Raw genomic sequence first — 12,522 nt, 5'->3', positions numbered from 1 at the left:
TTGCAAGAAGAATAATAAGTTTTGCGAGGAGACGCGTCGAATAATTTTACAGTCGGCCGTCCGTTTCATCGATACGAGTGAGTGTATAAAAATTGAATCGTTGATAAACGATCTCGTCGTTTTCCATAATATTTTACAGAAACAAAATCACCGTTCTCGGTGTTTTGCGAGAATCGTGTTACGTTCGCAGATTTATGCGTAACAGGATCGTTACATGGTCTTCTCTGGGAGTTCTTTCAATTCATGTCTGCGTTTAGAATTCTCTTCGCAAAGGACTTACTGACCGAATATTGTATTTTGTTATCGACGTACATTCCACGTACAAAACGTTCTTGGTCGTGCACAGTCTTCGATTAATACGCGATATAAAAATCGGAGAACACTTCTCTATCATCGAGGTGAGAAAAATGAAAGACTTTTACTTCAATTCATATCTGATCGAAGATATAGAACGTTTTATCTCGTATGTGTACAAAATTAACATTAGAAGGGCGTATCGGAGTCTCTGAAGCACTTTATCAAATTTCATCGACAATACTTTCTTTTTTTTTTTCCTCTAATTACGATAGTAACAATTGATTGTTACTGTTTGCGTTATTTAGTCTTGCGAAGCACAACGAAGATGGTATCGATAAGAAGCACAACCAATCAGTTGGAAGATACGAAAAGTAATACTCTTAATTAAGATAGGCTTCAGAAGGAAGACTTCAGATACGAAAGTATGTGTGTTGAGTAAAAGTGTTATTTACAAGATTGGATAGATGTTACAAAAAATGCAAGGAAATCGTAACAGTCATTTTTACGAAATAATCGTAACGTTCGAGGAGATTCTAGCTCACCACGAACAATCTGAATTTACACGAAAGAGTAACAACAAACTGTACCATTTATCAATGGACGTTCAATTATCAATCGGTCGTTTTAACATTCTTCTATCGATCCATTCCGTTACGTATTGTTATTCTTCATTTTCGGTTGAAAGCATTGCGGAACATTGCAGCATTGGTTAAAGATAAATATATCGACGTGACGTTTAAGGATTTGTGTAATACGTGGCAACATTCGCTTATAGACAAACTGGTTTATAACCTTAACGATAGATCGAGACGCGAGGGGTCCTAAAATAAACTTCTCCTGTGCACGATATTTTAAGTATTGCGATGTCGATTGAATTTCCCGTTGCGACGTCCGATTAATGAGAATCGAGACATTCTCTCACGGACGAATGGTATCGTCGATAGTTGATACGAGCTGAATCGAATTCGAGGGGATAAAAACCAAAACCAACGTTTTTAGGGTGCGCGGTGTCTTGCAGTGAAAATAGATTAAACAGACTCGGTTTTTCGTTTTCCGAATCTGTGGTTTTCCCCCCTTCCCCTGTCTATCTCGGAATGAAATATTTCTCCGTTATTATCTTGCACGATTTCCCGTGTAAAAAACCGCGAAACCGTCCCGACTGAGAGACACTCGCTTTTTTCTTTTCTTTTTTTTTTTATAGACTAGCGTCGGTCTGGACGTTCTTCGATCACGAGATTCAATTGAGGTGCGTCGCTGTATACTCTAGTGGGTGATCAAACAAATTACATTATGTGGAATTGCAAGCTCAAAAGCCCGTCTATTAACTACCGTCTGCGGGCTGCGTCGGTGTACGTGCATGCATACTAACGAGATACGCGTGACGCAAATATATAGAGGACTTTCGATTGATTCTGCGTGTAATAATAGCACAACGGGGTGGTGCTGCCGGGCAGTCTGGTAGTGCGCAACTGATTACGAGGTACAGAGGCAGTATCACTGACAATAAGATGACTCCGCCGGTTACCGTCATCGACCGGCGTCTGTAAACGGATCTCGTGGCAACCGTAGAAAAATTCCACGACCGTGGACAACTCGCGAATTAACACGCGAGGACGTCGCGAACGAATCGTGGAAAATTGTGATTCGTCGAGGAAACGTTCACGAGGAGACCACGCGACACTCGCCGATTTGGCACAAATTCGGCACGCAGCCGCCGCACGAAGCATACAGGGTGGGTTCTCGCGTACGGTAACCGTGTGCACCCGGATAACTGATCGATTGTTCTACCCCGGATAACCGAACGACGATCGAATCGTCGTTGCACCGTCTCGTTCACGGTTGTACGACGTTCACTCTTCTCGTAGAGAGGTACCCGGTTAACTGAAATCCCAAGAACACGACGTGTTCAGTTCTCTGTTGCATCATCTCGTTCACGGTTATACGACGTTCACTCTTCTCGTAGAGAGGTACCCGGATAACTGAAATCCCAAGAACACGACGTGTTCAGTTCTCTGTTGCATCATCTCGTTCATGGTTATACGACGTTCACTCTTCTCGTAGAGAGGTACCCGGATAACTGAAACGCCAAGAACACGATGCGTTCAGTTATCCGGGTACCTTTCTAAGAGTAAACGAAGTACAACCGTGAACGAGATGACGTACCCGGATAACTGAACGCGTCGTGTTCTTGGCATTTCAGTTATCCGGGTATCGAGTTACACGCGTTACTAGCCGAGAAACGTGTTTAGTTCTCGATTTGATGCGTTTTTATCCAGTGATAAATCAATTGCGCACCATTGTTTATGTTCATCGTACGACTGAAAGAGACGAGATACGCGGAAATCGAATTTTGTTTTCTGACGAGAATTAAAGATTGCGTATTTGTCGTTGGATCTTCCCGAGTGTTGTTACGGATCGGTGAAGTTTTCTCGGTGAAAATCAGTCCAAACGCAGCCTCGTTCGGACTGTTTTAAAATATACATCGTTGAATAATGTACGATTAAAAATTGTTAAACGGAGGCCGTGTTTAAACTCGTTCTTATCGGGAGAATCTAACCGATCCGATTGACAATAACGTCGCGAAGGTACAACGAAAAACAATTTTTATTTTTATTATCGAAATTCGATGACGGTGACATGTAAACAGTGGTGGGGGACGATTCTATTTCATCCAGTTAGAGAACAAGTATTTCTGTCTACGACCAAAACATTGAGCCGGTCTTCGAATTCGTGAAAATCAACAGGACGTCCACTCCGAAATAGGGTAAGTTCACGTGCGAAATGTTGTTTCGTGTAACGAGTACTTCGAGGAAGCAATTCCTACGGAATGATTATGACGAGACATCCTGTATCTACGAAAGAATTTAAACACGGATAAGAAGAAGAAAAAAAATGAAAATGAATTATGTGTTTATTCTCGTATCATCAGTAATACAGATGGGAAAGCGGTAAACGTTAACGCGGCCGTGTTACCGATAATTCTGTTGTCTTCGGTATCGCTCAGTGCCAAAAGAGCTCGATATTTTGGCCGTTTCGTAGTTATGGTTCTACTCGAGCGTTGATTAACAAAAGTTCGCGATTGTCGCAAGAGTGATTGATATTCGTTCACGTAGAGAACGATTGTCAACGGACGAGCAAGTAACGCGTAAATAAATTAGAAAATTTATACAGTTTCCGGTAGATTTCGGTAATAATTCAATCACGATACAACTATTCGTACACCTGGTCATATATTCGGCCAAAAATTATTTCCCCCGACTGAACCGCGAAAGGTCAAACGATTCTAAGGCGGAATCAATCGAAGCTAACTTATTATTAGCGTGAGATCGATAAGAAATAATCTACATACCGGACTCCCGCAGTTTTTCTTCGATAACTCGTGATACACTCGCGAGGGCACCTCTTCAACTGATACGCTGCTAACACTGATAGCGTGCTCAATGTCGATTATCTTAAAATTATGCATGTTTGCCGCTGCAATCACAATCAGCGATACATTCAACGCAATGTTTGTAATATCGAGTGAAATATTTTCGACGATTAGTTTCAAGCACTATCATAGTTGTCACTACCGTGATCGGTTAATTAATTTTACTTACTAAAAGATAATGTTGATTGGATTTAGAAATCGATCTACCGTAACCGTACGAGTCGATTCGTAAATAATATTGCGATTAATCGTTCATGGTTTATTTATTATTATTCAGATTAACATTACCGATAGATTCTCTTACTTTTTGCGTTAACTGAAACGCGTTCCGACATACAGGGTAGATCATTCAAACGAAACCGCCTAAATTGTTTCCGTTACTTGTGAGAACACGTACGAAAAACATCCACAGGATTGTTCGAAAGGATTGAAACAGTAATAAGGAAAAAATGGTCTTCGAGGTTATTATTTATTTTTGTTTCTTGAAAATATTAAAAGATAGTCGTAAAAATATTAGAAGATAATTGACAAATCCATATTTCGCGAGGTATTTCGAGTTTCTTAATAAGACGAGCCTCCATTTACAGTTAATTTCTCAATTTTTGTTCATTTTTAAGGAACAGTATTTATAGCATCGGTTTTATCTACTTATTTCATTCAAACGTTGTTTCGAGCAATACCGTATCGATTGTTCGAAACATCTGTCTCTGATGCGCAAACGACAAGAGTGAATAATAAAAAAAAAAAAAAAGAATCGATTAATTAAAAATCTATTACAGAAACGATCGCGAGGAAAATTTCTCCCTAGAAATAATTCTAAATAGATTTTTGGTGTACCCACGAGCAACGAGTATATTTAGGTATCCCCTAATGAAAGCTTCACTCTGTATACAAAAATAGAATACCGTTCCTGCAATTGTTCTTACATCGTTTTACGTACCGATGTATTAAACAAATTAAACGATTTCGAGCCTACACAGTGTTCGAACGAAAAATTTTTACCGAAAGTATCGACGAAACGGTTGCCAATTGTTCGCGTTTTCGTGAAAACAAAAAAAAAAAAGAAGAAAACAGTATTGCACAATAAGTATACAAATACGTTCAATAATAACGCGTATCAATGACACGTATGTCGATAAAAGCCGCTTTACGTTTCTCTTAAACGGTCATAACACACGCGAATCTATCGAGTCTGTCACTAGACCGACGATTACGTATCGCCTTGCCTCGTTTACGCATTTTCCTCGTAGATCTTCATTCAGCTGGTTACTGTTAAGCACTTAACTGTTTTTTTTTATCGACGTTCCTTCTAAGACCGACTGGATGTTTTTCTATAATTATTTACCAGTATATTGTAACGTATCACGGGTGTCGCGTCGCTTTTTATACAAGTCATCTCCTTCACGGACGGCAACCAGTTATCGATTAGCTATTACAGCCAATGAAGAAGGAAAAAAGGCGTTACGCCGCGTCGCTACCGTGGGACATCTGTACAACGAGCGGGAGATTTATTATGTAATCTGTGTTCCTCGTCTCGGGACGCGTATCGTACGAACGATTCTGTAATCGCGTGGTTATCGGGATGATCGAGCCTTGATTATGTCACTACGCCAGACGTTATTTTAAATGCGAGACGTTGATTTATTTTCGACGAAAAACACAGTCGAACCGATACCCACCGAGCGGCGAGCTTCTCGAAATGCGCAATAATTCGAGTCGTCTTTCGATTTCGTGTCGAGCTGTCTACGCCGAGACCGTGGCGTATACTATATACACAGGTCCGATAGATCACGAACACCGGAGAGATACGCGAGTTTTTCGCCCCATTATGCGCGCTTTCGTTCACAAGCACCGTTAACGTCGGTTCCTCGCTCGACGCGAACTCTTTGGTGTTGATTCGTTACTTCTTCGGCTGTCGATAAATGAACTCACGTCATACGCGTGGTCAATATTCAATGAACGTAGCCTGTCGACAACGATTACTCATTCGAAAGGATTATCATTACTTGCCCGACTGTACCAACGAAACCGTCGATTTTGACAATCTGCAGCGCCCGCGAATTACGTTCACCGACACGTTTTGTATCGTGACCTATAACGATTAGATAATCGACGCAGATTATTGTCATGTGAATTTTGAAATCCATTGAACGATTTAGTAATTAAATATAACAGCGAAAATATGTATTACGTTTTATTCAATAACGAAGATCGATCGCGATTAAAATTATTTGTTCGCGGTATCAATGGTTTTATTATTCTTCATCACTGTTCGGTGATTTATTTTAAACGCGATTCGATTCGCTCTTAGATATTACCTTTATCGAACTCTATCTAATTGGATCCCGTTATTTGTTGATTTCGTTTGTAAATTTTCAACTTATTATTATTATTATATTCGATCAGATTTTTTGCTCGTTAATTTCGCTGCATTTTACACAATTTCGTGGAAAATGGTATCGGTAAAAATGCAGGCGCAATTCTGTTCCAGCCAAGTAATGTTTGCGATCAAGGTCAAGAAGATCCATTACTTTCGAAATTAAAAAAGAAACTAAATAATGTTTATTTCTTTGTATATTTTATAAACGTACTATAGTATTGGACTCTAATTGCGGTTAAAATACTATTACTAAAATCTAGACTTAATTATCAAAACCTAAAATCAAATAAACTTTTCAATGAATCGTAATCCCCTCAAGAAATAAAATAAAACGTTCGAATACGCTTACGAATTTTAAGCTTGTGAAAAAAGTAGCGTACTCTTAAGAAGCCTCGAAGGAACACGAATGCAAATTGTTTCTAAATTGTGTGACCATTTTATTATGTTGATTACTTAGAAAAAGCACAGTGGATTTACTGCAATTCTACCAAACCTTAATATTAATCAATATTGCACAATTATAATTTGAACTCGACATTGGGTAATTTATTTTGGCTTCTACAAATTGTAAAAATTTTTGTCGAAGCCTTTCAAGAAATAATTAATATTCACTACCAATGTTCACGAACTAACCGGTATAAAGTAATCGAAGAGACAATGAAACCTTAGAAATTGTAAAAATTTCTATCGAAGTCTTTCGAGAAATAATTAATATTTACTATCAATGTTCACGAACTAATCGGTATAAAGTAATCGAAAAGAAAATAAAGCCTTAGAAATTGTAAAAATTTCTATGGATGTCTTTCAAAAAATAACTAATATTTACTATCAATGTTCACGAACTAACCAGTATAAAATAATCGAAGAGAAAATGAAGCCCTCGGAGTGCTTCGAAAATCGTTTCGAAAATTCTGCTGTTAAATTACCGTCATGTGCGATAACTCAATAGCGAGTGTGGTTCAGCTTAAAGGAAATAGTACCACCTGAATCACAAGTCTCGAATATCTAACGTAGTAAAGTGTGGTGTGACGTGGAAAAGTAAATTTCCAAGTTGCTTCTGGACGATCTCGTAATGTAACAGTATTACGTTAATAATCCCGTTTACGAAACGAGCACTAAAAGTTGAATAGATTTCTGCAAAAGGAGGTAAAATGGGCCTGTCGTATCGGTTCTATCAAACCAGCCGTACACGTACAAATATACGCGGACCAGTTGTGGCGGTAGAATGAACGTCTAGTGGTGTGCACGTGACCTGAGGCCAGCCAATAGGCCGCGGCCCATTCAACACTGCTTCGGCTGCAGTATCGTATCTACTCGCACATTGTATTCCGAATTTAAAGATAAATCTGATAGTCGATCGTGCACCTTTTCATTGAATATTTCTCAGGAAATTCATAGAACGTCGCGTCATAGATTGCCCGGTTTCCTCCTCGTCTTCGGCCTATCTTTATTCATTCGTCGTATTTCACTTCCGTGGCGAGAAACTTTACGTTCGAACTCTTTCGTACGTAGTCGTGTTGGTTTCAACGCGTTCTGAAAATATATTCTTTCGCGTATAAGCTAATTATAGTGTCGTTTTTCGGGGAAATTGCACGTGACATAGATAATAGATAGCTGTTGGACAGTGTTGGCGAGATTGCTCGAATCTCGCGTTCTTCTCTTCGGCGCGAAAACGCGTAATTTCGAAGCTGGCTCGTCCGCGAGACTGACATTCCAATTTGTGTTAGAATTATCCTTTAATATTATTGTACCGTCTCACGGCTGTTAACATCAACGGGAAACGTATTAATATTTCGCTCCCGTACATCGGTACGTGCTCGTTTATAACCATTTCATAAAAATCCAAGCGTTAAACAACCAGGTACTGTGACAGCCTGTGCATCCTTCGTGTTTCAGAACTGGAACTCCAGCAATAATTCACGCTTTATGTTTCGGTACTTTCTGTTTTATCAACGTACGTTTGTTCGATCGTTTGCAGGAATTGAATCAAAAATTAAACATCGCGGATTGAAATATTTTTAAAATTTTCCAAGGTATCTGTCATTCTTTTATAATTTCTAGTAAATGGGACACTTCTTTCTTTAGTGTCCATTTAACCGTGTAATTGTTCATTGTCGATAACGACGAATATGTTGAATGTTTAAAAATCTGTGATTAACGCGTAATAGCAACACTTACCATATTCCACGTGAATGCTCATCTAATCGCAATTTATATGGAATATTATAAATAAAACACTACCGTTTCTTTTTTATGAACACTTACGTATGATGCCATTTCGAATCAAGCACGTAACCGTTCTATAAATCACAGTTGCTAGTTGCTCAGCCGTATGTCACACATCTAAGAAACTTTTTTCGTGTCTCGCGCGAAGTTAGCGAGAATACAGAGCTATCCACGTGAAGTCCCATAACGAGGTTACGCCATTCATCGACAGCGCACGAAAGTCTATGAAGGGAAATGCAGAAGGGGAATCGAGTCACTACAAGGTACTCCGCAGTGCCTCATTGATGAAGTCTCTACCGGACGTATTCTACCTCTGGCAGAGAATTGAAGTGGAAATCGTATAACCGATTTAAATGACCTTGAAATGATAGAGTTTTTAAACTCACGAATTAATACCACGGCAATAAGAAGACAATATACTCGGAACGATTTGTGTCTTCGAAGTTTTCATCGCGTATGGCATCGCGGGTCTTGTATAATATTTCGCTTCGAGTCTCGTTGCGTCGCATATTTTATTTTCCTCGCTTTTGCGTCGCTTCGCGCGAGCGTTGAATTTCTTTTTAGAAAATTCGGGTAAAAATTTTACACGATTCGAGGTTTCTAAAAATTCCGCCTTAAAAAAGGTCTGTAAAAATCGTACGTATCGGCGTATTGTTTATCATACTTGTTTTTTTCGCTTTCTATTAACGTTGTAAACGTTACGTTCGAGCAAAGGAAACAGTAGAAGTCAGTGAAATTATCCAACGTGGTTTAGGGAAAGTGCATTTGACGCTTGGGAAGAAACACACGGAGAAAATATTTCTACGCCAGTGAGATGCACGCACGGCAATACGCGTAGGGCTACATGTGTGCACGCATGCACCGAGTCTCTCTTTCTTTCTCCCTTTTCGTTTCTTACGACGTGCATGCACGCTTGTGTATAGATTGTGCGCAGGGCTGTAGCCAGGGACCACTTATACGAAATTTTGGTCGGCCGAAGATTACTCGAAACTATCGAATATCGGAGTGAAATATTGTCTACCGTACGGTTGAAGAGAGATTAGTTTACAGCTGGTTCGTACCGATTATAAATACACGTAGATCTAACGTGGAAGGAAATAGGAACTAGTCGATCTATTTTCAATCCAATAAAGAGAAAATGAATTTTATCAAAGACCATTACTGTGACTATTGTTTACCCGGTATAATTTTTTCTGTACCGTGGATTCTCGATTATCACATGGTGTTACCTATAGGGAGTTGGTAAGAAATTTTAAAACGAAAGAAAACTATAATATAACATTAGCACTTGTATATTCAAAATTCACGAAATATATGCGTTAGTTACTAGATAAAAGCAGTTCGTTTTTTTCCATCGTAAACATTCTTGCGTAACGTTTACAAGAAAATCTTTTCACCACTAGTAACATATGCTAACGTATTGCTCCGAACCAGCCGATCCTGGCTGAGATAATCGAGGGTCTACTGTATATTTCAGAAAAGCGTAAACTTAGTCAACGGATGCTAGTAAATTTATACATAAATTAATTTCACCGGTAACAGTGAACACAGGCTACGTTAATGATACTTGATACGTTTGGTATTAATTGTGTATATTTATTAATTACAGAAAGATGAAATATACATAAGGTAAAAATTTGATCGGTAGGCAGCAATCCAACGATCTGGTTTGACACTTCACGTCGTACTAATCGAATTTGGTACGGATCAAGTTTCCCTGAATGTTTCGAATAGATGAAAAAAAAATTTTTTTTCCCTTACAAAATTGCATGTTTACGAAACGTATAAACTTTAATGAAAATTCATTTTTCTAAAGTATGCTCGTAAATATGTACGTTTACCAGCCCGTGTATACATTCACCGACAGTAGTGAATAATATAATACGCGCCTATATACATCGTCCCTGCATGGTGCTACTTCTGTATGCAGTAAATATGGATGCACATGCGAGTGTGTGTGAGCGATGCACGAGCCTTCTACAAACGCTTACGCACGGGATACGAGAGGCTACTGTTACGCCAGATGTCTACTACGTCTACGATGCATGCGTAGATTTTAATGTATGGCCATGACACTTGACAAAAAACAAGTACTTCGTTTAAAGATGCTCCAAAGTAGAAGAGTCGAGTGTGCCTGCTTTTTAAAATCTCCATACGAGTATTCGGTTGGTGCACATCAATAAATATTTACGTTCGAGTATTATAAACGGTGTTTCGTGCATTCGACTGAAACGAAAAAATGAAGATTAAAACGTAATGCGGATCTGTATACGCAATGAACGTGGCGTGAATATGGGTATCGTGGCAGGGATCATTTTGATTCGTGCCTTATATTATTTGAAGGCTTTAAACGATGAATAATGATGTTGACTTAGAAGTTGCTACGTCTAGGCAAGCAGATGATTATCTCTCACAAGCAGTTTGAGTATCTTGAACAAATATTTGTAGTTTATGAATAGTTTGCAAATGCAGCCGAGAGAAGAGTTTGCGATCACTTTAATAGCAGCAGACTAAATAGATAACATCGATCCGAGTTCTACGCGAAACAGTTATTTCGTTACTGTAAAAAAAAAATATTGTCGAGCGCTTTATTTGTTAAGAGATTAAACTAAGGGAGGCCATGGATTTCATTGTATACGAATAAAATAATTTTAAATTTATAATTAACGATGAAGCGTGAATTGTTAAATATTATACAAAAAAATATTTTATAACTGTTTCTCGACATATAACAAGTTTTATGTAGAAGAAATTCTCTATGTACTTTTTATATAATACATTGAATTTTTTTATAAAATACTCTTTTTACTCTCTACACATGTATAAATCACGTGTACTTCAAAGTTTATGAAACTATCGATCATCATTTAATACCAATGAATTAGTATGCGCTGCTTGTTCCTTAAAGGGTGAATCAAAATTGCCTATCGAGAATGCCAAGAATAGATTTAGTTGCCCCTTTATCGAAGAACTTTGGAGAATTCGTTTAATTGTTTTCCGTACAAAAATCCTCTATCGATTATTGTATTATATGTTAATTTCTCTGCTCCAATTTGAAGCTCTAGCCTTCGTATTTTCAAATACGAGATAAATAATACAAATTACAATTTTGAACAATTTTACCAACGTTTGTTCGGCATTTTAGAGTTTTCCAAATAATCGAGTTCCAGTCCGGCATCCGAAAATATAAGAATCCGAAAATACCAAATTTAGAAAACTAAAAAAAGTTTACGATTATTTACCGTGTGGAATATTACGTGAAATCACCGTTCTAGAAGTGGAACGAATTGTAGGTAATTGCAGAAAGCGAAACGGAACCTTATATCGACGTTCCATTAAATAAATTCGAAATCATAATGCACCGTTCCTGAAAACGAGAGACCGAGGAATAGACACATCGACGAATTCCTTGGAACGAAGGAGGCGGTAGGAACGTGAGCCCACGGGTCCGCGGGGAGCGTGACGACGGTCCTGAGGCTACAGTCCGTCGGCGGTGTAGCGCTCGCTAGTGTGCGTAGGTGTGCTCCGGGTTAGAGGCTTCTACACGTACGAGTTGGCCGCGTGCTTCTCTGTGAGGGAGATCGTTTTGTATAGTACGCTCGGTGGTGTGAGTAAGGTAGCGAGTATCGGTGAGGGAGCATGCTTTGGTGCAAGTGAAACAGCGGCTGTCAGTGAGTGCGCGCGCGCCGTCTCGGCTCGCTCGAATCGGTCAGCGGTGTGTACACGGCCATGCGCGTGTATGTATCTGTACACATTCGACAAGAAGATATGAAGCAAAGGCGGTGGTGGAGAAGGACGAGGAGAAGAAGGTAGTAGTAGCAGTGGCAGCGGCGGCGGGGGCGGTGGTGAAGCTGGTGGTGGTGGTGGTGGTAATAGTAGGAATGGAGTAGTATAGTGGGTAGCGTGTGTGCGTATTGCCTGCTCGGTTATATGGCTCGACAAGTCGCAGGCAGTTCAGTTGAACAACTGAGTCCATACGCGTGCATATGACGAGAAAGAGCGAGGCGAAAAGAGAGAGGGATCGTGGTTCGAGTGAAAAAGAAAGAGAAAACCGACTACGAGGCACGTATAGCCGACAAGAAAGATGTCAATAATTCGGTGGTACAGCGGTACGCGTTTCTATGAACTATGGTAAATAAGAATATCCTGGAGCGTGCACCGACGACGACGTCATGACCGTGTCGTGGTA

Source organism: Ptiloglossa arizonensis, chromosome 9, assembly GCF_051014685.1.
Source record: "Ptiloglossa arizonensis isolate GNS036 chromosome 9, iyPtiAriz1_principal, whole genome shotgun sequence".
Classification (NCBI taxonomy): Eukaryota; Metazoa; Arthropoda; class Insecta; order Hymenoptera; family Colletidae; genus Ptiloglossa; species Ptiloglossa arizonensis.
This window is presented reverse-complemented; position numbering follows the sequence as displayed.